Below are 27,598 nucleotides of genomic sequence, written 5' to 3'. Positions count from 1 at the left end.
ATGGTATCACCAACACTAGAAGCTGACAGGATTTTAGCACATATGTGTACCATACACACAGATAGATCTTTGCTCAGATCTCCTTCTACAGAGCTACTAAGCCAGGCTTCTTACAGACATTGTGCCTCTATCTTCATTCAAAACTGTGGGATAACATCTTTATGGCATAACTCATAAAATAATTTAATTTCAGATATATGTATATTAAAATTGGCTTCAGCTGGATTGGGATTAACCTCTGATCTGCCAGTGTCCTCTGTTGAAACATATACATTAATTCAGTTACATTAATACACATACATTATTTTCCTTCCAGCAGGGCAGGTCTATATGACTTCATCGACAAGTCAGAAGACCGACATCCAATTCTCCGACACGAAAACACCGACAGATTATATCAGCGAAACACCAAATCACCGACATTCACTTGTGCGACAACCAAGGACTAAGAAATACAATCCCCGTAACAAGTACATAACACTACTACACTTACCAAAACATGGTAGGCATGATTAGCGAAATTAAAACCTTGTTGCAGACATGTACATTTAATAAATATGTACTGTTCTCAGCAAACCGAGTGGCAGTGTACAATCTAGATACTCTCGATACTGAGTGCGTTATGTGCTGTATGACGGGAGTATTTAAGTTGTACACTACCTCTGAAGTTGCTAACATTAAGGACATGTTTATTCAATGTACATGTCTGCAACAAGGTTTTAATTTCGCTAATCATGCCTACCATGTTTTGGTAAGTGTAGTAGTGTTATGTACTTGTTACGGGGATTGTATTTCTTAGTCCTTGGTTGTCGCACAAGTGAATGTCGGTGATTTGGAGTTTCGCTGATATAATCTGTCGGTGTTTTCGTGTCGGAGAATTGAATGTCGGTCTTCTGACTTGTCGATGAAGTCATATAGACCCAGCAGGGCACATTGTTTATGCGTTTTAATACAAGCAAACCTCACAAATACATTTTCAGCACAAGCATCTGTACAAATCAGTTTGATATACAAATGACATGATTATTTACAAAATTCCAGCTAGCTGTGCTGGCACATGTGACACATCCACTGCCCTACTTCTTCTGGCATGGCTGGCAGTACCTGCTATTGTCACAACAGGTTTTCCATATAATATATTACAGAAAGTGTTGCTAAAAGTCTCATGCTAAGCTAAACAAAAACAACAGAGTTACTGTGCTACTACTGTAAGAGAAGAATCTACAAAAGAGCAGTCAACTGATTCTGTGACTGTCAACACTCATACATGCTCTCCTACCACAGTATTGCTCTCTTTGCTTCACACATGTGCACTGACCACAGACATGATGACATGTTATGGATACTATAGTCTATATCTATAGCTCATGACTCAGGAGATCCCTATTATTGGGGGGTTGAGCTAAATTTCTAAATTACAGTTAAAGCCATTTTTGAAAGTGACTTTCAGTAAGAACATTTTGGTACAAATATACTGGGATGCAGGATGGCCAGACCAACACAAACTTCCTTTAATTCATGAAGTATGGGATAAAGGCACTGCAACACAAATGAAAGTAGGCACTAGATTCTTTCAAGTTCCATTTTTGTTTCTGTACACACAAAAATTATAAGTGACTATGTATGAAATGGCAGAAGGCATAGGGATGCTGTTCCAATCACAAAAAAAGGTAACAGAATGGTATTGCTGTGAGATCCTGCCTACAACACTAAAACAATAATGTCACAAAATATGAAAAAAGGGCAGGAGTATTGTCAATTTGATATTATACAGAATTACCTGATTCCTACTCATTTCCACAGCCATAGTTATTCGCCCATTTTGTTTAAATATTGTAAAAGAATTTCCTATGTAAAACTCTTGGCAAACCATCATATAAATTAATCAGCTGTTTAAACGAGAACTATCATTAAATGTGGTAAAATTCTTAATTTTTTTCTGCATAGTTACAATCTGTACAGTTTTAACAAGTATTAAATGACATGTCTGGTTCAAGGCTCCAGAGAGCACCCCTGCAATACCAGGATACAACTCTTACCACACTTTTCGGCCACCAAACCAGGATTGAAATACTAAAAGGTGGAGGAGTGTCCATATTCACTAAGGATATTCACACTTCCAGGCTAGTTGCCCAACACAATGCATCTGAAATTCTCCAGGTGCAACTAACACTAGGTAAGACTTCAATCCAAATTGCAGCTTGCTACAGATCCCCCACCATGCCCCAAGATTCTCACTACACCTTTCTAAACATACTGGAAAATATTAAGATACAACCAAACATCCTAATACTGGGTGATTTTGACTACCTTGCCATTAACTGGGAAGACTACCTTGCCATTAACTGGGAAAACTACTCGTGTACCAACACCTTTGCCCAACGGTTCTTGGAATTCATAAATTCTAATGCCCTGGATCAACTAATCCAAAGTCCCACCAGGGGCTCCAATATCCTGGACTTGGTCATTACCAACATGGGAAATTGATGATCCACACCAGTGGTCACCCCCTCGTTGGTTAGGTCTGACCATAAGCTAATCACCTTTGACATCCACATCCCATCCCCACCCCCCAGTAAGGAAACATCTGTAAAAAACTTCTCCAAGGTCAACTTCATGCTACTCAAGTCAGAAGTGACAAACTTCATGACACCCATGCAGACAGGAACTAAAAGTTTGACTGCCAAATCCTACACTAAAGCACTGTACAAGCACATCCACTCGTGCATGAATTGTGCCATCCCAAATAGAACCAAGACACTTTCCTCTAAAAAAAGGAAGCCAATCTGGTGGTCCACTGTCATAAATAAACTATACAACAGAAGGAAGAAAGAAACTGTTGCGGAAAAGAGGAAAATCCCATGATGCAAAAAACTCCCTTACCAGCCTCAGTAAGAGGCTGAGATCCCTTATAAAATCCTCCAAAGCTAGTTACGAAAATAAAATTGCCAAAGATTCCAAAGACAGCCACAAGGCATTCTATAGCTATGTCAAGAATCTAAATGGCAATGCTCAGATCTGCTCTGAGCTACAACAGAATGGCATTAAATATACTGATCCCAAGGACATTGCCAATATCCTGGGAGATCGATTCAGTGCCAACTTCACCACCCTCTCATCCCCTAAAGGGCCCATCTCAATACCAAAAGATTGCCAAATTCTGATAATCACTGCCACACAGGTGAAAACCGCACTCTCCAAAGCTAAAAATACAGCATCCATGGGACTAGACGACATCCTGGGCTGTGTACTACATGAACTACAAAATGAACTGGCACCTCACCTAAGTGTCATGTTTAATCATAGCCTCATCTCAGGCTTTGTGCCCACTGAGTGGCGCACAGCTACAGTTATCCCAATCCACCTTGGATCCTGGGAACTACCATCCCATCAGTCTGACGAGCCTGATCTGCAAGGCCATGGAACATATTACCGTGGAACTTATAAACAAAGACATTGGCAACCTTCAAACACTGGACCCCACCCAGTTTGGGTTCGTGAAGTGCCAATCGTGTCTCCTGAACCTGATTAACTTCTTCGAATCAGTCTCCAGAGCCATGGACACGGGTAAGGCAGTCCACACAGCCTATCTGGACCTTGCCAAGGCCTTTGACACCATCCCCCACTCTGGAATCATAGATAAACTTACTAAGCTGTTCATAAATCCCTAAGTCACTCGATGGGTTGCCAACTGGCTTACTGACAGAACCCACACTGTAAAAGTAGCGGACTCCAAATCCAGCTCCAGGCAAGTGACAAGTGGAGTACCTCAGGGTTCAGTCCTGGGACCGGTCTTGTTTGGCATCTACTTCTCTGAAGTACAGGCCAACACTAAGGGACTCTGGCTATCAAAGTTCGCAGATGACTGCAAACTGGGAGCCATTATTGAATCCCCAAATGATGTGGATATTCTACAAAAGGGCATTACAGAAACAGATGCCTGGTGCCAGAGCCATGGGCTCAAGCTCAATGTCAAGAAGTATACAGTTATCCCCTTTGGGAAAAAACATATAGCCATGAATTACCACATAGGTGGCAGTACACTAAACACCGAATGTGTGATAAGAGACTTAGGAACACAGGTGGACAGTGGTCTCACCTTCGATAACCACATTGCCACAACAGTCAGGAAATCCTTCTATGTGGCACACCTCATCTCTAAGGTCTTTTCATCCAGAAAAAAGGAGGTCATTGTCCCACTGTACTCATCCCTCATTAGACCCATCATAGAGTACAACGCCCCATTTGGTATGGACCTCACAAGATGTCTATAACAACTGAAAAGGCTGCAGAAACACCTCACTAAAAGAATCACAGGCCTAAAGCAGATGCCTATGCTGACCAACTAAAAAAACTCCAGCTATACTCTGTCGCATATCGTCTACTCAGTGGTGATCTCTGCTTAACATACAAGGCCATGTCAAAGCCAGAGCTGTTGGACATGCTACACTTAAAGAAATCCCAATCCATCAGAGCCACACGCTCCAAGGACCTAAACCTTGTCATCACAATGAACAAAACATGCTGGAGGAATAGGTTCCTGACCCAGAGACTCCCCATACTCTGGAATAGACTGCCCATACATGTCAAACAGAGCGCCTCCTTGGCCCTCTTCAAAAGGAACCTTGACGACTGGATGGGAGATAGGAAATTTACACCAGGGATCACGTCAGTCACCCTGCTAGACAGAGGTCCAGGGAAGTAAATATTGTGGGAAGAAATAGCCAGGGAATTGTTATGGCTAGATTTGTACAGGCCCTAGGGCCGATAGCTAGTACCAACCTGTGAACCTATGTAGCTTTGTTAACATCAGTCTAGATGCTTTAATGTTTAAGTGGGACATTATTTTGTCTGTTAAGGGTAGACATTTGTAAGTATGTAATATATCATGCATTTAATCACTAAGCACAGCACTGACAGGGAGTTCATTTAATCAGAATGCATTTAGTCAATATGTGCATATTGGTACTGTGTAGAGGTGTAAGTGAATGATGGATACTTATGTGCTATTCAAGTTACTAGTGTGAGCTGGTGCTCCACTGGTGTGTAAGTGAATGACAATGGATACTTCTGTTATTCACTTAAACTTCAAGCTGACAGAGGTGGTTTTGCACGATTGGGAGACTGTGGGGTTAGGATTTAGTATTTTCCTCACTTTTGTGTGATTTTGGAGTTAATATATTTGAAGTTGCTGGGGTGTTGGGGTGAGCAGAAGGGCTTGGTCCTTGCAGAAACACTATTGTTTTGCATTTTCTTTGGTATAGTAGATTTGAAGTGAGCCTGTCAGTTGAATGGAGTGGTTTACAATGAATTGTTTTATTGACCTATATATATATATATATATATATATATATATATATATATATATATATACCTCCACCCGCCATGTGGAAGCTTTGTTGCCCCCTATACACACCTTTACTTAAATATTCTAACTTTATGTTCACATAAATTTTGGGGAAAGAGAAAAGACCATGCATAGAGAATCACTATTGGCTCACAAACAGAAACCAGACCAGCCCTGATACTCAGTAATTAACACATGCAACCTGTTTCACAGTAAGCCAGAAAAGCATTGACATACATTTCAGTATAGTTCTAGATATTTATTATAAATATTCTACAGTTTCCTTTGAACTATGATTAAATAAAACATGTTTTCAATGATTTATGATTCAGTGAAATTTCATTAATTGAAATGAATGCATCCACTGTATTAATATATTATACATATGCACACGCGTGTATACATATAATACCATTACACACACACACACACACACACACACACACACACACACACATTCACAATCAGAAACACAGTGTACTGCATAACCCTGTTTCTAGCAGAAATGTGCAATATGCAGTGAGGAAGTGATTCAAAGAGAGCAGTAGTGTTACAGTGGTAGGAAGCCACAACCATGTAGTGCAAAAGCAGTCTACTTGATAGCGCCTCATGCAGATGTGTCATTCCAAGGACACGGCTAATGTAAATTAATTATGTGCTATGCTCTGGAGCCTTACTCTGGGATCAAAATAGTATAGTAGAGAGAGATTCAAAGACAAGCTCTACTGTGCTATTTCAGAGAAGAATGGTGTGATCAATGCAATATGGGAAGGTATTTGCCCAGTGCCATCTGTGGTAGTTAGTGCCACAGCTGGTACGTACTGTGAGGTTGTGTGTGAGTGTGTGTGTATGTATGTTAGGAAAATGACAGACTAATTCGATATGTGTGTGTTTGTCTATCTGATCATCTTGTCTGTAGGTGCCTGTGCAACAGTATTGCATGGGTTAATGGGGGAAAAGTACTGGGCTGATGGGGCGGAGTACTAACACAGTTGTTCTAACTGCACTAGGTGATTGATTTCAGGAGCTGCTAATGACTTTTCACTCCATGTGGCACTTGCATGTCTCTGAATAACTAGTTAACTCCATAGCACTACTGGAGCACATAGCTCAGTACTATTAACTCTATGGAGCCAACCTTTCTGAATACCCCCAAAGTGTGCACCTCTTATATAAAATGAATGCACAGTGCACAACAATTTTACACTTTCATGGGTGATAGAGAAAGAATATGACTTCCATACAGAGTAGCAATACTGCAAAATGCTGTTGAGTTAAAGTGCCTTTAATTGCAGCCAGACTTTTATTGAAATTTGTGTGAATAAGCACATATCAGACAAATATTTTCTTTTGTTTTGTCTATTCATTCAAATCCTTTGGAACTGTTTTTTCCTTAGGTTGGCCCAAAATATCATGTAGTTATGTTAGGGGTAGCATAGATGTTTTAATATGGCCTTGGACATTAGCCTATAAAAGCAATATATTTGTCTGTATTTTGTATTATACAGCTCATAGGTTCATAGGTGTGTACTAGGCTAATGGCCCTGGAGCCTTTACAAAGCCTAACCCATAGAAGTGTCCTGGCATTTTGCCACCAGATGTTAGTTCCCAGTGTCTCTACCAATTAGAGCCACTGGAGTGATCCCCAGGGTGAACTTTATTTCCCATCCACTCATCAAGATTTCTCTTGAAGAGGGCCAGTGAGGTGCTCTGCTTGACATGTATGGGAAGTCTATCCCAGTGCATGGGCAGTCTCTGGGTTATGAACCTGTCCCTCCAGCATGTTCTGTTGATTGTGGTAATGAGGGTGAGGTTTCTGGAGCATGTGGTGCGGAGGGATTGGGATTTCTTTAGATGCAGCATTTCTAAGAGAGCTGGGCCAGACATGGCTTTGTAAGTCAAGCAGAGATCACCTCTTAGTAGGCGATATGAGACAGAGAATAGCTGGAGTTTTTTGAGTCTGTCGATGTAGGACATGTATTTAATGTCCAACATCCTCTTCATGAGGTACTTTTGTGGCCTCTCCAGCTGTTTCAGGTGTCTAGTGAGGTACATGCCAAATGGGGCATTATACTCGACGACTGGCCTAATGAGGGAAGAGTAGAGAGAAATGATGACCTCTTTCTGCCTGGATGCAAAACCCGGGTTCCTATTATGCGATCGAAAATCCCCTTTAGGTAATTACGAAGATGTCGAACCCTATTGTGCAAAGTACATATACCCTGAACGGTCAAAACCGCGAATTTTGAAATGTCAATTTGTTTTGGTTGGCCCGTCTGCGGTACAGCTCCGTAAGGTAAGTGTGCGATAGATAGGTCTTTAGTGTTAGGATTTGGGTTAAGGTAAGTGCATAGATAGGTACTGTATGTAAGAGTTAGTGTAGTGTTAGGTGTAGGGTTTTTTAAGTGTATGTATATGTATTATTTATTTTTTTAGGTGTATGTCTGTAGGGGATGTGTGCGGTAGTTACGGACCTTAGGGTTAGGGAGGGGTTAAGGAGAGTGTATAGATAGTTGTGTTTGTGGGGTTTAGTGTAGTGTTGGAAGTAGGGTTTTGGTGCTTTAGTTTAGGTTAGAAGTAGGGTTTGGTTAGTGTATGTATGTGGTTTATTTATTTTGTCTGGGTAGGTAGTATGTTGTGGGTGGTGGCGTTGGCCGACTATGACTGTTCGATATATATTTTTTTCGCGGTTTAGTGCATTCGGGATTTTCGCAGTTCGCAGTATAGGGGTCGATGTTTTGGTATTTGTGCATAGGGTTTTTTGCTTTACTAATATAGACCCGCAAAACCCTTGGTAATGAGATGTGCCACACAGAAGGACTTTCTGACCACAGTAGCAATGTGGTGGTCGAAGGAGAGGTTGCTGTCACAACCTGTGTCCCCAGATCTCTTGTAATGCCATCAGTGTTTAATGGGCTCCCATCAATGTGGTAATTAGTGGGAAATGAGTTTTTCCCCAAAGTGAATGATGATGCATTTTTTGGCATTAAGCTTAAAGCCATAGTTTCGATACCAGTCATTGGTCTCAGCGAGGCCTTTCTGTAGGATGTCTGCATCACCTGGGGAGTTAATAATGGCTCCCAGCTTGTAGTCGTCTGTGAACTTGGTCAGCCAGAGTCCCTCCATGTTGGCCTGGACTTCTGAGAATTAGATGCCAAATAGGAGAGGACCCAGGACTGAGTCCTGTGGGACTCAACTCGTGACTCATCTGCAGTCTGCTACTTTCACCACTGTAGGCTCTATGAGCCAATTTGCAACCCACCTAATGATATTGGGGTTGATGGCTAGTTTGGTGAGTTTATCAATGATTCCTGAGTGAGGAATGGTATCAAAGGCCTTGGCCAGATCGAGCTAGGTTGTATGAACTGCCTTACCTTCATCCACAGCTCTGGTGACTGACTCAAAGAAGTTAACCAGGTTGAGCAGGCATGATCTACCTTTCACAAAACCAAATTGCACAGGATCTAGAGTTTGGAGATTCCCTGTATCCTTGTTAATTAGGTCCGTGATGATGTGCTCCATAGCCTTACATATCAGACTCATCAGGCTAATGGGGCGATAATTTCCAGGGTCTGTAGTCACTCCTTTATGGAGATGGATGACTGTAGCAGTGTGCCATTCAGTAGGGACAAAGTGTGAGGTGAGGCTGTGAGTGAACAGGGCACACAGATGTGGTGCCAGTTCACTTTGTAATTCATGTAGAACACAGCCAGGGATATTTTTGGGTCCCATGAAAGCTGTATTATTGGCCTTCGACAATGTAGCTTTAACCTGTGCTGCAGTAATGATGGGTGCCTGGCATTCTTCCGGTATTGAGATTGGTCCTTTGGAGGGGAGGGGGTAAAGTTGGCACTGAATCTATCGGCCTGTATGTTGGCAATATCTGTTGGCTCAGTATAGGTGGTACCCATTGTGCAGTAACTCAGAGCAAATCTGGGTATTGCCATGGGGATTCTTGATATAACTGTAGAAGGCTTTGTGGTTGTTTTAGTGTCTGCCACAATTCTGCCTTCATAGCTGGCTTTGGGGGTTTTGATGAGGGTATCTCAACTTTTTGTTGAGGCTAATAAGGGTATTTTTCCAGTCTTTGGACTTCACTTTTTTCTGCAACAGTTTCTTCATTCTGTTGTAGAGTTTATGAATGGCAGGGGACCACCAGATTGGCTTCCTTTGTTTGGAAGAGAGTGGCTTGGTTCGGTTGGGTATGGCTAGTTCCATGCATTTATGTACGAGTTCGCACAATGCATTGGTGCATGATTCAGCAGTCATGCATCTATATTTCATTGGGATGGGTGCTGTGAAGTTGGCCAACTCTGTTTTTATGAGTCCAAAGTCAGGTTTGGAGAAGTTTTTCTTCATGGCGGATACCTTTGCGGGGGTGTGTGGGTGAGATGTGGATTTCCATGGTGATTAGTTTGTGGTCAGATCTAACCAGGGAGGAATTGACTATTGGTGTAGAGAATGGTTGCCCATGTTAGTAATAACCAGATCAAGGATGTTGCTTCCTCTAGTTGGGTTAAGAATGAGCTGGTCCAGGGTATCGGAATTGATGAATTCCAGGAAGCGTTGGGCCAGTGCATTGGAGCATGACTAGTTTTCTCAGTTGATGGAGGGGTAGCTGAAGTCACTTAGTATGAGAGTGTTCGGTTGGATCTTAATAGTTTCCAGGGTGCTTAGGAATGTGGAGCGAGAGTCATGGGACATGGTTGGGGACCTATAGCAGGCTACGGCCTGAATCACTGTCTTACCCAATGTTAGTTGTACCTGGAGTATCTCAGATGTGTTATGCTGGGCTTCTAGTCTGGAGGTGTGCATATCCTTTATGAATATTGAGACACCACCGCCTTTGGAGCTTCAGTCCATGTTCTGGGGCTGAAAGGTGTGGAATGAGTTATAGCCTGGAAGTGCAGGAGTGCTTTCTGCTGCTTTAAACCAGATCTGTGTTACAGCACGTATGTCGATGTTCTACATTTTGAGGAGTACTTTGAGCGAGTGCATCTTGAGATTTAGACTTTTAGCACTGAGCAGCATGACCCTCAGTTTGCATTTATTTATAGCCGTTACGGTGGTAATTTGGTCTTTGGAACACCACCTAAAAAAAGGCACTAAAGCGGTGGCAAGAGCCTTAGCCAGTACCCAGAAACCCAGGGGTGACAGATGCAGGCCATCTCTGGCAAAGCATCAAGGTCTGTCAATCATGTCATCCCAAACAAACAGATAATGGATCCCCTTAGAATGACACCAGAAACTTAGGCAGTTGTTGAAGTCAATCATTTTCTGTTTGTACTGCGGTATCATTCTGGGCGACACTAGGATGCTGCTCAGGGCTAGAGTCATACCTGCCTGGGCCACATAATCCAAGAGTTCTACCATGTCTCTCTTCATGTAGTACAGGTGTATCTCAGGTCATTCACATCCACATGGACAATGACAGAGTCATACTTGTACTTGTTGTGGAGTGACCAGAGTCATGTGTTATGTGTTGGACTTTGGCACCTGATAAACAGCTGACTGTTACGTTCTCCTTATTCAACCTAGTGAGAGTGGGACATCAGTGTGCCTCACTGTTGAGTCACCTATGATTATTGTATTGGGCAAGCTGTTTTGCCTTAGGGGCTTAGGTTGAGTGGCACACTGTGTAGGTGAGCTATGTGTCGTGTGGTTTATGCTTTGTTGTGGTGGTCGAGTGTGTTTCTGCCTTGAAGGTCTCTGCTGTTTGGGTAGATTTCTATTGAGAGCCTCCCCGAAGGTGTGTGTGTGGTTTGTGTTTTTATGCGAGGGCTGAGATGTTGGCTGTTCCAGAGGGCTATGTGTTCCATGTGGTGTGGTGCAGGTGTTGACCTTCTCCTCTTGCCCAGCTATTCTGGTCTTGGCTGGAGAGTGCATGTCTTCCAATTTGGAGATATAAGCACATCTCTCACAAGTCTGAGTGTTGGGAGGTAAGAGGAGAGGATTGTCTGTGTACATGAGGCATTTGCTACAGTGCCTCAGAATGCCCAAGTTCACCAGGTTGATAGGAGAAAGCACAGAAAACTGACATTTAGACATGCCAGGAGGGATAGTCATCATTACTTACTACTGGAGCCGTTTCCTTATAGGACATCTAGTGGTGATATCACTTATGTTTGCTTCAGTAATTTCTATAAAAAGCCTGATGAGGTGCTGTACACTGATTTCATATTTTTGGGTGTCAGAATAATAATGTAACTTTATAGAAAGTAATAATGTTAAATACTACATTTTATAGAGTTTTTAGACATATGAACATAAAGACTCACAATAAATACTTTAATCAAATTTGCTTTATTTAGTCTAATATTTGTTTAACATAATAAACAAAAATGCAATTATTTAGATGGGCTATGTTGCACAAGTTCCCCTTTTTATATTGGTTGCTTCTCAAAAATTTTAGTGAGCATCACTGGTTAACAGATCCTGATGTGCAACTGTTGATATGAAAACCAAAACATACTCTGATTTGTTCTATCTTGTGCTTGTGACACCTTGTTGTACTCCATTTCAACAAATAAAAAAAAACTTTAGCAAAATCTGCCTTCTTTTCTGAAAGTAACAGATTAAATACATTTTATGGGATTAACCAGTGGATTTGTTTGTGTTTCTTTCCCACTGTTTTTCTACTCCTATATTAGGAGAGCATGAAAAACCCACAAAGAAAGTATCTTGAAGTTCAGATTAAACCACAGACCCTTGTTTCTTGAGACACTAGCACTTAACCATTGTACCAGCCATAGCTAGTGTACCAACGTGCTACACATGTAATAATTTTAGATAAGGTAAACTGACCTATATGAATGTGTAGACCCTAAGACCAGTGCTACAGCCATGTAACTGCAATGACTGAATGATAAAAATCAGCCCTTGGGGCTTACTAAAGTAATGAAACTTTTAAAGTGTGAATGTTAATGAGCAGAGAAAATGTGACAAAACTAGAGCTGTGGAAAGGCACACAGATATGGGAAGAGTATGGCAAACTGTAATCAGACCCACCCAGAATCAAACCTGAGGCCTTGAAATTGTGAGACAGCACCATTAACTAGTACACCGTCCTACTACAATGGTGTTATATTACAAAGTAGGACATGTCTAACATACATTTCTGAATGACAATTCTTACACGAAGGAAGAAAAACAGAAATCAATATACTAAACACAAATAACAAAGTTACTATAGTTTAGGGACAGAAGACAGGAAACTATGAACATACATTCAGTGAAAGCACAGCATGACAAACAGTATTGTAATTAAAGAAGAGATATCACATTTTCAGAATCTCCGAGGATAATACAGTGTACTGTTCCAGACAAAGCATGAACAGTGCTATCATGTCAACAGCCTAGTCAGGAATCACAAACGCTGACACAAAGCATCTTTTCATTAACTGAGTAAAATAAAGACCTTGTTAATGTTCCTAAGGGTGTGACCAGTTTCTGAATGTACAGTTCAAATAAAATACAAAGCAGCCTTTCCACTATTGCTTTAATTTCAGTTGATAATATCAGTGCAGTCCACTCACAGTTTGCAGATTTTAGCTGGCAATGCTATTGCTTTGCTCCAGAACTTCCAGCTTGAAACTTATAAATTCATTCTCAGCAACAGTCTTAAGTTTTCTCCAGATACCTTCTTTAGAAAACAAACCTATTTATTTGGGATGGAAATGTTCTCTTCTTTTTTTTTTTTTCAGCATGTGTTACAGACCTCTCTGTTGCAGTAACTGATCTTTGCAGAAAAATTAGAAAAGGTTTGTCATTTTCACACATTGTGAAGCAGCTTTCAACTCTTTAATAACTGATCAGGTGCATCTGGTAAAGAATTCCTCCTCCACCTCCATTCATATTACAGGCTTTGTTTTAACTATACCTTAGCAAGAATGCCAATTCTTTTATCTGGTGGAAACATTCACAATGTTCACACACATACATGCACACAAAAGGACACAAAACAAATAAAGGCAAGGGACAACAGACAAAAACAGCACTCTAAAACATACTATATGATGTATGCCTCACACACAGTAGATACAGGAAATGAAGGATACATAACATCCCTTGAAATTTTGTTCAAATTAAGCCAGAAAACAGAAGGAATGAGTTATAGTACGGAGGGAATTCTAAATGCCAAAGTACAGCAGATGAAAGGCTTATTTCCAGACAGAGTGAACACCCATAGAGGGAACTAGCAATCACATAAACGGATGAAGCTGAAACAGCAGCTTCTAGGTAATAAGGGAGACACTTTAACCAGACAGCAACATTCCCTTCAAAGCTACTGCTTCTTTCTTGCATCTCATCTCTTTTCCCCTTCTTTTACTGCTAAAAAACTGAAACTTCATAAAATGTAACAGTCCTCAGTAGTTCGACACAAACATCTGAAACTTTATACCTACAATGAAGCTTTATGAATAGGTTTGCCAGTTTTACTTGATCTTAGTCAAGAGTAAGGATATGAGCTGTTAAAAAGCTGCTTCCTATAGTCCACAGTTTGAATCCCTCAGATGTGTTTGCCTGCTGTGTGAGTTTCAGCAAATCACTTAATCAGGCAATACTCCCAGGCTAAGTCAGAAAAAAAAGTCCACATGGATACTGCTGTACCAAGGTTAACAAATACAAATAAATAAATATACAAAAACATAAAAAATAAATAAATGCAAACTTCAAAGGGTTTGATTCTATAATATGGCTAGAGAGAGTTGCGAATATCTGCAATTTTCTTAGACCAGTAAAACTTGTCCTGTCAACCTTCAAATATCTGGCTTGTCGGGAATCTCAATGAAGAATCACACCCGATTCCATGGTTGAACCACTGTATCACATTCAATCAGTAAAACTGGCTTTATATACTTAATAATACCAAAATAAACCAAATACTTGAAAATGACATGCCAAATGTACTAACATTGCCAAATAAACTAAAACATTCCAAAACATTGCCCTAAACTAGGGCATGTGTTGTGCCATATACCTTCTAGGTAAATAACGGATACATTCTTACTGTGCTGGTTGACCTATGAGAAGACAACTCCTGTGGTTGGAGTCATTATTTTCATCAACCAGAATTCAGCATCTTTTATCTGAAGTTCCATTATTCAGAGATGGTTGCAGCCTTGTGATGAATGATGTGATGTCACACATTTAGTGCATAAGTGCTCTTATTTCCCTCACTGCCTGTTTGTCCCTAGCCACGTTCCCTGCAAATCAAGAAATAACCAATATGATTTACTACCCACGCTGATACAATTTAATATATTTACTTATTTGGAATTCCAGTAGCTGAGGTTTGCTGGTGAGTGTTATCCATCCAAGAAGAGACAGTGTCAGGGTAAACCTTATGGGCTGTCTTATAAATTCATGGACACGATAACATAACTACCATGCCTTACAATAAGGACCCTTCGTGATGGGTCCTTTGTGGTTGGATGGAATCCCACACAGTGAGCTGCCAGGGTGGAAAGAGCCAGACAACTGAACCAGAACACATCATAGAAGAGAAGGGCCTAGAGAACAGTCTAGCCAGAAGAGGCCCAACTCTAAGTGTTACAGTCAAGTCAATAATGCTTGTAGAAGGGACACACCACTGGCCAAATGTTGTGCGTCACCAAAGTGTACAATAAAAGAATATTCCAAAGCAAGAACAGCAGGCAGCTATTTCTATAAAGGAGTACACCTGTCTGTAGCAAATGACATTGGGTACGGCCTCCCAGTGCTGAAGAAAACAGATGTCAACCCACTATGATGTGTCAGATAAGTGACTAGAAGCCTCCCATCCCTGAAGCCAGACAGGGAGGCCACCAATCTATGTAACTAAATCAGTATAACCTCTTCAGAGAACTTCTGAGACAGTGATTTACCTCCGGGGAGGGAAGACCCTTCTCTCTTCCAGCCTTCTGGTCATGTGAAGAAGTAGCAAGAATGGACTGGTTCAGGAATAAGAATAAAAAAAAGAAAACAAAATGGGATTGAGGTGGGGGTATCCAACCCCAGAGAGGGGTTAAAGAAGATACCTACCCTCATAGGCCTGCCCTCATGGGCCTGGAGTTGTGTGATTTTTCTGCAAATGAAGAGTGATTAGGAAGGAAGTTTAGTAGGTCCAGTGGAGGACAGTCGAGCGTCAAGCCTGTCTGACATGAAGTTCAAGTCCCTTGAAGGGGAAGGCATTCTTCAATGTAGACAAATAAACAGTTCTTCCAAAGGAACTGCTCAACCAGCCAGAGATGGGCTTTGGTCCTACCCTCTACTGAGAACAATGGAGAGAAGACTGTTAAGGAACCCTCATGGAAAAACTGAAACTTGAGACTACAAGTATATGAAACACAAGACATCTGCAAGCAGAAGCACAGTAAGGGTGAGGTGAAAGAGGCAGTTGTCCTAGGAGTAAAGTGTTAGGGGGCATGACTGGGAAGCATAGTTCCTACAATCTTTTTTTCTGTACTGAAGCAATCAGCTTGTTACAGCAGAAGCTTTTTTTTTTTTTTTTTTATAATGAGCTGATGGGGAGTTCATCTGGCAATAGAGATACACCGATGTACCCCTCACCAGGCTCGACAATGAGAAGGTCAAGGTCAGTTGTCTGTCTGGTGCCGGAATCAGCCACATCATGCATGCACTTAAGTCTCTGAACAAGTACGACTTTGTCCTTGTACATGTTGGCATGAATGACTTGAGACGCACCTCCCTGGACTATATGAAGAGAGACATGATTGAACTCTCAAAGTATGTGTTCCAGGCAAGTATGACCCTAGCCCTAAGCAGCAACCTACCTTTACCAAGAACATTACCACAATACCAACAAAAAATGATGGACTTCAACAATTAGCTTAGTTTCTGGTGTCATTCTAAGGGAATCCAGTATCTGTCTGCCTAGGATGGCATGGTTGACAGGCCTCAATGCTTTGCCAGAGTTGGCCTTCACCTGTCACCACTGGGTTTCTGGATCCTGCCCAAGGCTCTCACCTCCCCCATTGTGCCTTTTTTATGCAATGTCCCAAAGACAAACCTTTCAACATAAAAGATCTGTCAAAAAGCAAATTGAAGGTCATGCTGTTTAACACTAGGAGCCTTAACCTGAAAATGGAATCACTGGAGGTCCTCCTTGCACTGGAAGATGCTGATGTCTGTGTGGTCATGGAAACTTGGTTCAGGGCTGCAGAGAGCACCCCTGCCTTACCAGGCTGTACCTCATTCCACACATTCTGACCCCAAAATGAGGCTGAGAAGACTAAGGGTGGTGTTCTCTCTATCTTCATTAAGGGCAGGCATACCTCCAGACTGGTTTGCCAGCATGAAGCACTAGAACCAGTTCAGGTACAACTGACAATTGGCAAGACACCCATCCAAGTTACAGCTAGCTATAGACCCCCCTCCATGACTCAGGAGACCCACTCCTCTTACCTGGATCTACTTGACTCCATAAAGGTACCCCCTAACACCCTGATCCTTGGTGATGTCAACTACCCCACCATAGACTGGGTGAACTATTCTTGCACTAATGCACTCTCCCAAAGATTCCTCGAAATCATCAATTCTAATGCACAAGACCAGCTCGTCTCATCCCACACAAGGGGAGATAACATTCTGGACTTGGTTCTTACCAACATGGGCGACCGATGCACCACTCCCATAGTACAGTGGATATAAAAAGTATACACAACCCTGTTAAAATGCCTGTTTTTTGTGATATATAAAAAATGAGACCACAATAAATAATTTCAAAACTTTTCCCATCTTTAATGTGACATATAACCTGCACAATTCAATTGAAAAACAAACAAATCTGTTAGGGAAAAAATATAAAAAATAAAAGATGTACAATAAGCTGGTTGCATAAGTGTGCACACCCATAAACTAATACTTTGTTGAAGTACCTTTTGATTTAATTAAACATTCAGTCTTATTGTCCGGAGTTCCGCTGTGACGAAAAAGCCGAAAGATACAACATCATTCAGTCTTATTGGGTACACACCTGCCATCAATTAAAGAGACTCTGATTAACCCCAGATAAAGTTCAGCTGTCCTAGTAGGATTTTCCTGACATTTACTCAGTTGCCTGCTACAGCAAAAGCCATGGTTCACAGAGAGCTTACAAAGCATCAAAGGGATCTCATTGTTGAAGGGCATCAGTCAGGAGAAAAGTACAAACAAATTTCCACAGCATTGGATACATCATGGAACACAGTGAAGACAGTCATCAAAAAGTAGAGAAAATATGGGACAACATTGATGTTGCAAAGAACTGGACTTCCCTCCAAAATTGATGAAAAGACAGTACGAAAACTGGTCAGGGAGGTTGCCAAGAGACTTAGAACAACACTGAAGGAGCTGCAGGAATTTCTGGCAAGTACTGGTTGTGTACTACATGTGATAACAATCTCACGTATTCTCCATATGTCTGGACTATGGGGTAGGGTTGCAGGATGGAAGCCTTTTCTTACACAGAAAAGCATGCAGGCCCTGCTAAAATTTGCAAAACAATACATCAAGTCTCCCAAAAGCATGTGGGTAAATGTGTTATGGTCTGATGAGACCAAGACTGAACTTTTTGGCCACAATTCCAAAAGGTACGTTTGGCACAAAAACAATACTTCACATAACCAAAACAACACCATCCCCATGGTGAAGCATGGTGGTGGCATATCATGCTTTGGAGTTGCTTTTCGTCAGCTGGAACTGGGACTTTAGTCAAGGTGGAGGGAATTATGAACAGTTCCAAATACCGGTCACTTTTAGCCCAAAACCTTCAGAAGTCTGCTAGAAAGCTGAAGATGAAGAGGAATTTCACCTTTCAACACGACAATGACCCCAAGCATACATCCAGATCAACAAAAGAATGGCTTCATCAGAAGAAAATTAAAGTTTTGGAATGGTCCAGCCAGAGCCCAGACCTAAATCCAATAGAAAATCTGTGGGGTGCCCTGAAGAGGGCTGTGCACAAGAGACTCCCTCGCAATCTGACAGATTTGGAGCACTTTTGCAAGAAAGAGTGTGCAAATATTGCCAAGTCAAGATGTGCCATGCTGATAGACTCCTACCCAAGAAGACTGAATGTTGTAATTAAATCAAAAGGTGCTTCAACAAAGTATTAGTTTAAGGGCGTTTTTTTTTTAATTTTTTTATATTTTTCCCCTAACAGATTTGTTTGTTTTTCAATTGAATTGTACAGGTTTTAGGTCACATTAAAGGTGGGAAAAGTTTTGAAATGATTTACTGTGGTCTCACTTTTTTATATCACAAAATCCTATCATTTTAACAGGGGTGTGCATACTTTTTATATCCACCGTATGCTCTTCCCTGGTGAGATGAGATCATTGGACTGTCTCATTCAAAGCCACTCCCCACCATAATCAAGCTAAAAACATTCTCAAAAGCTGACTACAACCTCCTAAGGGACGGTATCTGTAGCTTTACACCACCGTCCCCCACAGGATGTAGACAACTATGCTGAACAGTACACCAAAGCAGTATATAAGCATCTGTACAACTGCATGGACTCAGTCATACCCAAAAGAACTAAAACCTGCTCCTCAAGGAAACACAAACCTGTTTGGTGGACAACATCTATTAACAGGCTTTACAACAAAAGAAAGAAGCTGTTGTCCAAAGGTAAAAGGGAACAAATTCCAAAGTCTCTTTGAGACTGTCACCAAGGCCCTGGATGAGGGAAAGTCAGTACATACAGCTTACCTTGACTTGGCCAAGGCCTTTCACACAATCCCCCACTCGGGCATCATCAAAAAGCTAACACAACTTGGTGTAAATCCCTGTCTCATCAGGAGGGTGACCAACTGGCCCACTGACAGGACCCTCAAAATTAAAATAGGCACCTCCACCTCCGACAGCAGACCTGTCACTAGTGGAGCTCTCCAGGGATCTGTCCTGGTACCCCTACTGTTTGGCATCTATTTCTCAGTGGTCCAGGCAAAGACAAAAGGCATGTGGCTGGCCAAGTTTGTGGATGACTAAGTTGGGTGCTGTCATTGACTCCCCAAATTATTTTAACATACTGCAAGAGGGTCTCACAGCAACTAATGACTGGTGCCAAAGTCATGGCCTCAAGCTAAATGCAAAAAAGTATCATCATACCATTCGGCAAAAACATGACCCCTATTAATTAACACATCAACAGCACCCCCTAAGCACACAACCTGTGGTGAGAGACCTGGGCACTCAGGTTAATAACAACCTCACATTGGACTATCATGTAGCGGCACTGGTTAGAAAAGCCTTTTACTTGGTTCATTTCATAAGTAAAGGAATTGCATCCATTTAAAAGGAGGTTGTTACCTCTCTATACTCCTTCCTCATTAGAACAATAATTGAGTATAACACCCCATTTGGGATGTACCTCTCCAAACATCTGCACCAAATGGAAAGGCCACTGAAATACCTCACAAAGAGAATCCATGGCCTTCAACACCTGTCCTATGCAGACAGGCTCAAATCACTATCACTCTACTAGGTATCATACAGATTGTTCAGGGGTGATCTTTATCTTGCCTACAAGGCAATCTTGGACCCTGCCCAACTACATATGCTCCATATCTGTAAGTCTAACTCCTCAGGCAGTACCCACTCAAAAGACCTGAATCTAATATGCAACATCAACAAAACATGCTGGAGAGACAGGTTTGTCTCCCAGAGACTGCCCTGTCTCTGGAATAGACTTTCCATACATATCAAACAGAGCACCTCACTGACTGTCTTTAAGCGCAACCTTGATGAGTGGATGGGAAAACAAATTTGTCCCAAAGGTTCCACCTATGTCCCTCATTGACAGGGGCAACAGGTGCTGACTGAGGTTTCTCTTTGGGGATTAACTCTTGGCTAGGCTTGGAAGGGCCCCAGGGCCATTAGCCTAGTAACATCCTATGATCCTATAGGAAGCCATTTGGTAGAAAAGTACCCATCATCTTGCTACAGTTCTTTTTTTTTTTTTTTGCTGTTCTTCACTTGAAGAGCTGAGGGTGTGGATTTGGTTGCAGGAAGCTGATTGGTACAAATGCACTAAGTAGAGGCAGAATGTTCTTTTTTTTTATTAACCATTTGAAGAGCTGGACAGTGCAATATTGGGCACTGGGAGCTAGATAAGCCAACTATGGTTCTGCTATACGGGGTACCTTTCTGCTCAAACAGAGAACTGTTTCCAATTGCAATTCCAAACAGAAGGCTTGCTCACTTTACCCAAGCTCCTGCAGCCTCAGACACCAAAATTCAGTGCAAAAAAGTTCTGGAGCCAGTTGTGCCCAAATAATGACAGACATCCTTGGCCAACATAAGGATTTTTCTGCATGCTATAGAACTATAGCCTGAATCCCTGCCCTACTGTGCCACAAGGAGTAGTCACAAAGGAGTTTAATCTTTATTCCTGAACTCACAACTAAAGGGAGAATATGCCCACCTTAAATCCTTCTTCAGAACTGCTGACAAAACAGGAGAAGAACAGGACTGTGATAACCCTCACAGCAGACAGGGTGCTCTCTGGAGTCCAGCATCTCTGAAGACTCAGACTATGTATGATTTCAGGAGCCATAAGTACAGGACAGGGCTGTAGGAATGCTTTTGAACAACCATCAGTATGCTCTCATCTACATGGATGACAGCTGCAGAGAGAGCAAAGCTGACATCATAGTCAAGCACTAGAATAACTGCTACCTGCAACGAAGAACAGCCTCATGTCCCTCCTCTAAAAAGGTTTGTAAGACCGGAATGTGATCATCTGGAATCTACTTTAGTGGTCACAACCAAACATTAGCATAACATTCTCCCTAATGGCGCAAATTGAAATCAGATTTTTTTCCAGTCACAACCTTACCTGCTAAATGTACACTAATCCACTGTTACACAACACTGAAGTGCACACGCACACCTCTAGAGAGTAGTCATTCATTTTGCTCTAACAGGAGCTAGCTGCTGATTTGGGGTGTATATAGCTCCACAATATGGATTAAGTGATAAATCACACATAGGAGTCCCCAAAATAAGCTAATAGCTCTGGTCTTAGCTCCAAAGAGTCAAAATAGACCCCTAGGCAGTGAGACTACTTACCCAGAACTGAAAGGAAGCTTAGGTGAGTTAGCTACTTTCTCCTCCCAAGTAATGGCAGAAGAAAAAAATGTAGAAAAGAAAGAACCATGCCGGATTTTGTAAATGATTGTCCACCAATCCATGCCCTTAGACTGTCACCATGTCTACAGGAAAGCCACAGCACCATGAAGAATATTGCTTCATTGATTTTCAGAGGAAGTAGCTGGATTATCTGTAACGGTTTATATTGCAAATTTTAAGCATTTAACTAATACAAGCTTTTTTACTAGTGCTGCTATTGAATCTTATCCATATTATCACATTTCTTAATAAATGTTTATGTAATATTTGTGAATTTTCAACTGTATTATCAATTTTTTTTGTTTATTTGTCACTTATTGCCATTTATTGTGTCTGTTCCATGTGGATGGGATTGCAGCCGAAAATGGTCCTCAGATAAGTCCACTTAACTATTTCACAAATATAAAATAAATAAATTTTTTTTTATAGAGTACTTGTTTTTATTTGTCATGTATGCATGTATGGGCTTAGTTATCAATATTTTGCATTTGGTGGGATTATTATTTACTTTTTAGTTTGTTGCCCATAAATGTGTGGCTGTTTTTGTATGGCATTATGTCCTAACCAGATATGTTTTGTATTTGCTTTAGCTTTACAAGTCTTTTATTTTTCATCTTAATAATGTAAGACTAACCTATTCTGGAGTCCTTCTGGCTATCCTCTAATTTTTTGATCTCCTAGTCATCATCCGTATAACGTCTTTAAGCTCACAGGATTAGATTGAGAATTTTCACGGGAGGGGGTTGTATGCTCTCATTTTTCTTCTCCCTGATCTCCAAGTATCAGGATAATTACTACCACCAGAGACACACACACACAAGGATGTAATTGGAGTCTCCTGGATCCCCCTGTCCGCTTGTTACCTCTCATGTTGAAATTCTATCTTTTATCATGGACAAGACCTGCTTCTTCATGGTCCTATCTAGATCTATAATTTGTCGTGTGGTCGCTCTGAAACAATCTTGGTATTTGACTTCCTCCATTTGGTTGATTTAGTGTTTATCATGAATACCTGGTGAAATAATAAATGCTTGCTGTAACCATTTCTCCAGGTCTCCATGCAACTCACAACCCCAGGCAGAGTATTATTGGTGGTAATATGGCCAACTTTTTTTCTCTTGTGTATGAGATGTCACAGTTGGTGGTTGAAAGCATGTTATAGCTTATTACAGCTCTCCAAAAAGCCCTCTTTGTGAATCACAGTTTGCAATTAAGGGTGAGTTCAGCAACGTAACACAAACAAACACCCGGCTACTTATTAGTGTTTCTGAATCTGGTCTGATGTCTTCTGCAGGTATTCAAGTTGATTTTGAAAAAAGAAGAGACTTCTAAACGCAGCATTCATACACAGGTTTTCAGGATTTTGCGTATCATGAAGTGCCTTGAAAGTAAGGCATACATTTCCAGTAATTAATACATACAATAACTGATATCTATGTTCAAGACCTGTATCCGCTATTGCTTGTTTCATATAATATCTGTTAATATGTTCAAATTGTACCAGATGTTTTGCGAAGTAAGAGCAAAAACAGGCTTTGTATTGAACAATAGCCAAACTAATCTCTGTATTAATGGCACACATATTTATAAAAAGCTACTAGATATACCATGAACAATAACATTGATCTCTCAATATACTTTCCTAACTATTTGGGAATCACTGTTAGTTCAATTATTTGCTTAATTACGTACTTGCTTGTTTGTTTTATTTCTTGACCTAAGAACACTGATCTATATGTAGATATAATAAACCCATCAAAAATAGAAGGAAAATGAAAACACATTTCTAAAAGCACTGCACAAACGCATGAGCTTAACAAAAAGAAGAGCTCATGTAATTATTTATTTATTTTATTTATTTTACATTTGTTAACCGGGATGGTCCGACTGGATACATGTCCATTTTCAGCGGAGTCCCGCGGAGAAAAGCTCCAAGTTACATATACATATTACAAATACTAGGAACATTGCACTTAGGTTATAGGCATTACAAAAAATACATAGTCCTATAATTGAGGTTACAGACATACAAGCTGATTGCAAACATAGTTACTTTTGGCATGCAGTAATGCTTATATGAATGCACAAATATAGGTTAAGAGATTAGTACTAGGCTACTTGCGGGCCATTTTAAGCCTAGCCAAGTACCCCATGTGAGAATCAAACCCTGCACTTGTGTCTGCAATTTAAACACCTTAACCATTCTGCCATCCTCCCAACCCCCTGGTAAATGCAACCATCCATGAGGCCTGAGGCATACATTTCAATTCAAGTAATTGGTATTGATAACATATTACCTTGGGTTTAAGATATTTTATTTACACAATTAATACCTTGAGTAGCTATCGCGAAGGATCTCCCTGGTTAGATGAAGAGGGATGAATGGGCAAGGACATTTATTAAAAGTGAGGTGGAGGGATGTGTGGGGTACTAGTTGGGGTTGGTACAGGGACATATCCAGTGTGATTTGAGGTGGCTTTTAAGTTTGTATTTAAATATCCTTGGTGAAGACTCTAGGGTAAGGTCAGCTGGTAGGGAGTTCCAGTTTATACCGATAGAGTTGGCGAAGAGGGAGTCACCCGCAGCATGGTTGGATTTTATCATAAGTACTAGGAGTTTGGTGGATGAGCGGAGTGTTCGATTGTTGCTGTAGGGGCAGATTATATTTCTTAGGGCTGGAGTAGTGTCCGGATGGTGGAGCATTTTATGGGCAACTTTGAGCTGGTTGAGCTGTAGGAGGTGGGATAGTTCCAGCCAGCCCAGGAGATTCAGGTTCCAGCAGTGGTGGGTATGGTAAGGTGTGCCAGTTGCAAATCTGGCAATGTGGTTGTAACATGATGACAGTTTATTAAGATCGGTTTTTCTCAGGTGGGAGAAGAGAGGGGAGGCATAAAGAAGGGTAGATAGACGGTGGGAGCGGGCGATTACAATTCTAGCCTGTGGGGTGAGGAATGATTTGATCCTACAGAGACTACCAAATTTTTTATTGATAGTTTTTATAGTTTGATTGATGTGAACATCAAACCTGAGGTTGTTGTCGATCGTGACACCCAACAGTTTAGTTTGGGTTGCTGGGGAGATGATGGTACCATTATTAGCTGTTATTCTGAACAGTGGTGAGGAGGTCCTATACACTGGATGAAGAGAAGTAACTTAGTTTTGTTGGGATTTAGTATTAGACGTTGGTTTAATAGCCATTTTTCAACGTTGTTGAAGGTGCTTTGGGTTATTGTGGTAAGATTTTCTGGGGTGGTGGCAGTGCAGATCAAGGTCGAGTCATCTGCATATTGAATGTAGGTAGCCTCTGTAATGACTGTGCTAAGTTCATTTATAAAGATGGAGAAAAGAAGGGGACCTAGTATTGAGCCTTGGGGGACTCCAAGTCTGATGGGGAGGTGTGAGGATAGTTTACCCTGCCACAGTACTGCCTTGTAGGTAGGAATCAAGAAATAAAACAATAATGAATGCTAATACCCATTCAATATTTCTACACCACTTCAGTTATATTCATATTCAAATAATTTACCCTTCTATCATAAATCTGAAAAAAACATTCAGATTCAAATTTGCTCCTCAAACTATAAATCCAAAAAAGAAGAAAATATTTAAAAATATGTAATTTAGCCGATATCAAGACATGCATAGCATAAGTAAAATGAGCTATATTATTATAGCAGTAATACATGTTAGGGTGTAGATTATGTTATGATATATTCATGAGAACTGGGTTCTGATTGTGAAGTCTCGGTGACCAAACACAGTGGAATGAGTATATTATAGCATAAAAGCAAAGTTTACACAGTTGCCCTCAGTGGAAAGAGATAAACACAGACCCATAAGAAGTCCACTGGAATGATGCTCCAGATACCAATCACTATTTACAAGAGTTCAGCATTTCCATCCACCTCACCAAAACTAAATGTATAGAATCCACCAGGAATTTTAAATGTTACAAAACAAGTCATGTTATAAAATCATGCAATGAAGTTAGACGCTTTACAGTGTTTTTCCTTATGATTGTAGCTGCAAGTAAAAATATGAAGCTTGTTGTCTAATAATATGGTTATTATTTACTTGTGGTACTTTTTTAAAAATTCTGCTGCATTTATCAGCTTAAAACTCCTCTTAAACAGTAAAAGTGGGTTTTGTTTTTTTATTTTACCCTCTAGCTAATTTTCCTGAAATTCTTTTATTTTTAGTTAAATCACTTGCCCTGTGCATCTCTAACATTTTTATAGTATTAACTCAGACTGTCTCATTAATCTATGTCTTATTCAATCATTCATAGTGCCATAGACAATCATCTTTTTAGCAAATCATATAACTAAATGTAAAGCTTCTTGCACTGCACTCGAGCTAACTTACATTAGTAACAGTAACAGTTTATTGGACTCCCTGATTCCTTGTAAAAAGAAATGAGTAATGTAAATAAGATTTTATGTTGGTAAACAGAAAGCTTAAAACATACTTTTTTATTATTGCTAATTTTCTAAGTCTTCTTTTGTAAGGCTAAAAGTTTTGAAGGCCTTTATCTCTTCTTTATGTGTGCTATGTAGAAAAGTAGCACACTGGATTCTTTCATATTATACAATTCCTCCCCTAAAACGTGCACGCTGACTGGCCAGCCCAACCAGCGTGCCCGTTGTAAATCCCTCAATATACTAACGGAAAAAGGTCCGGTCGCCCGGACTTTTTCCATTAGTATAAAACACTGTCTCGCTATGTTAAAAGAGTTTAACATAGTGACACAGGTTTAAAAAAAGCAACGGAGATCTCCGTTGCTTTTTTTAAAGCTGTCTCGCTATGTTAAACTCCTTTAACATAGCGACACAATGTAAAAGCAACGGAGATCTTGCGATCTCCGTTGCTTTTAAAGCTGTCTCGCTATATTAAATGGGTTTAACATAGCGAGACAGCTTTAAAATAAGCAACGGAGATCTCCGTTGCTTATTTTAAAGCTGTCTCGCTATGTTAAACCCATTTAATATAGCAAAACAGTAAAAAAAAGCAACGGAGATCTTGCGTTCTCCGTTGCTTTTGCCCACAGCTCTGATGTACTGCGTAAGCATGCGCAGTACATCAGAACTGCCGCAGAATACCAGACAGCTGCGGAAGGGCAGTAAAGAAGCATTATACAATGCCATTATTTAAGAAAAGTAATTATTTCTTTTCTTAAATAATGTCATTAATATAACAATAACCGCCTGGGTGTGGGTAATGCTGGATTACTCACGGTTGGCTTTGTTTGGTCCTCGGGCCGCCTCGGGACCAAACCACGCCAACCGTGGGTAAATCCAGCATTACCCACACCCAAGCGTGGGTTATTGCTATATTTGTCAGTGATTCCAGCTACAGTTTTCAGTTCTCAGGCAAGTTACTAGTCAGCTGTAAGGGTGCTAGGAAGTCAAAATATAGTCATGCAAAAATAATGAAGTTGGTGATTATTTCATCCTCAGGATATCCAATGTCATGACGTAGATGCCAAATATGGTCATAATTCTTTTAAAGTACTCATAATATGCTTTAGTGAAACAAACAAATATTTCTGTTTTTATCTTTATAAAAGCAAAAGATGATAAAGACGATAAAATGGGAGAAGTAGGTCTCTAAAGCAAAACTGTAAAGAGTCTGAAAAAAAGCTTTGTCATTTGGTACAAGAGAGAAAACAAAGAAGATTCTTCAGAATGAATAACTAAAGTCAAAAGTAGATGCTGAAAAGGTACAAAAAAAAATAAAAGAAAATGGTGTTTTTTTTTTTTAGTTTCAGAAAAAAAAATCATATCCTATTTATGTTCTCTTAATTTTTTTAATCAGCACTACAAAATGTACCTTTTCATGTGGACCATGCATTGCCAATGAATGGGTGGGTTTGGCATAATGGTGAAGGTCTTCACCTCATAGAAATGAGTTACAGGGTTGAATTCTGACCTCAGGATATTGCCTAGGCTTAAAATGGCTCTTCAGGGAAGTTAGCTTAATATCCACCTATGAAACTTGGAACCTATGAATCTAAAATATGTTTTGCAGTCTCTGCTGTCAGCAGCCCAAAATCCTTTGGATTTTTTTATATTGTTCTCTTTCCATTGTTCTCTGTAAGAAGCCTACCTAAAGATCAGAGATCTCCCAAACAAACAC

Source organism: Protopterus annectens, chromosome 8.part0 (genome assembly GCF_019279795.1).
Source record: "Protopterus annectens isolate FY-2018-M chromosome 8.part0, PAN1.0, whole genome shotgun sequence".
Taxonomy (NCBI): domain Eukaryota; kingdom Metazoa; phylum Chordata; order Ceratodontiformes; family Protopteridae; genus Protopterus; species Protopterus annectens.
The sequence above is the reverse complement of the archived record's forward strand: the minus strand, read 5'-3'. Positions refer to the sequence as shown.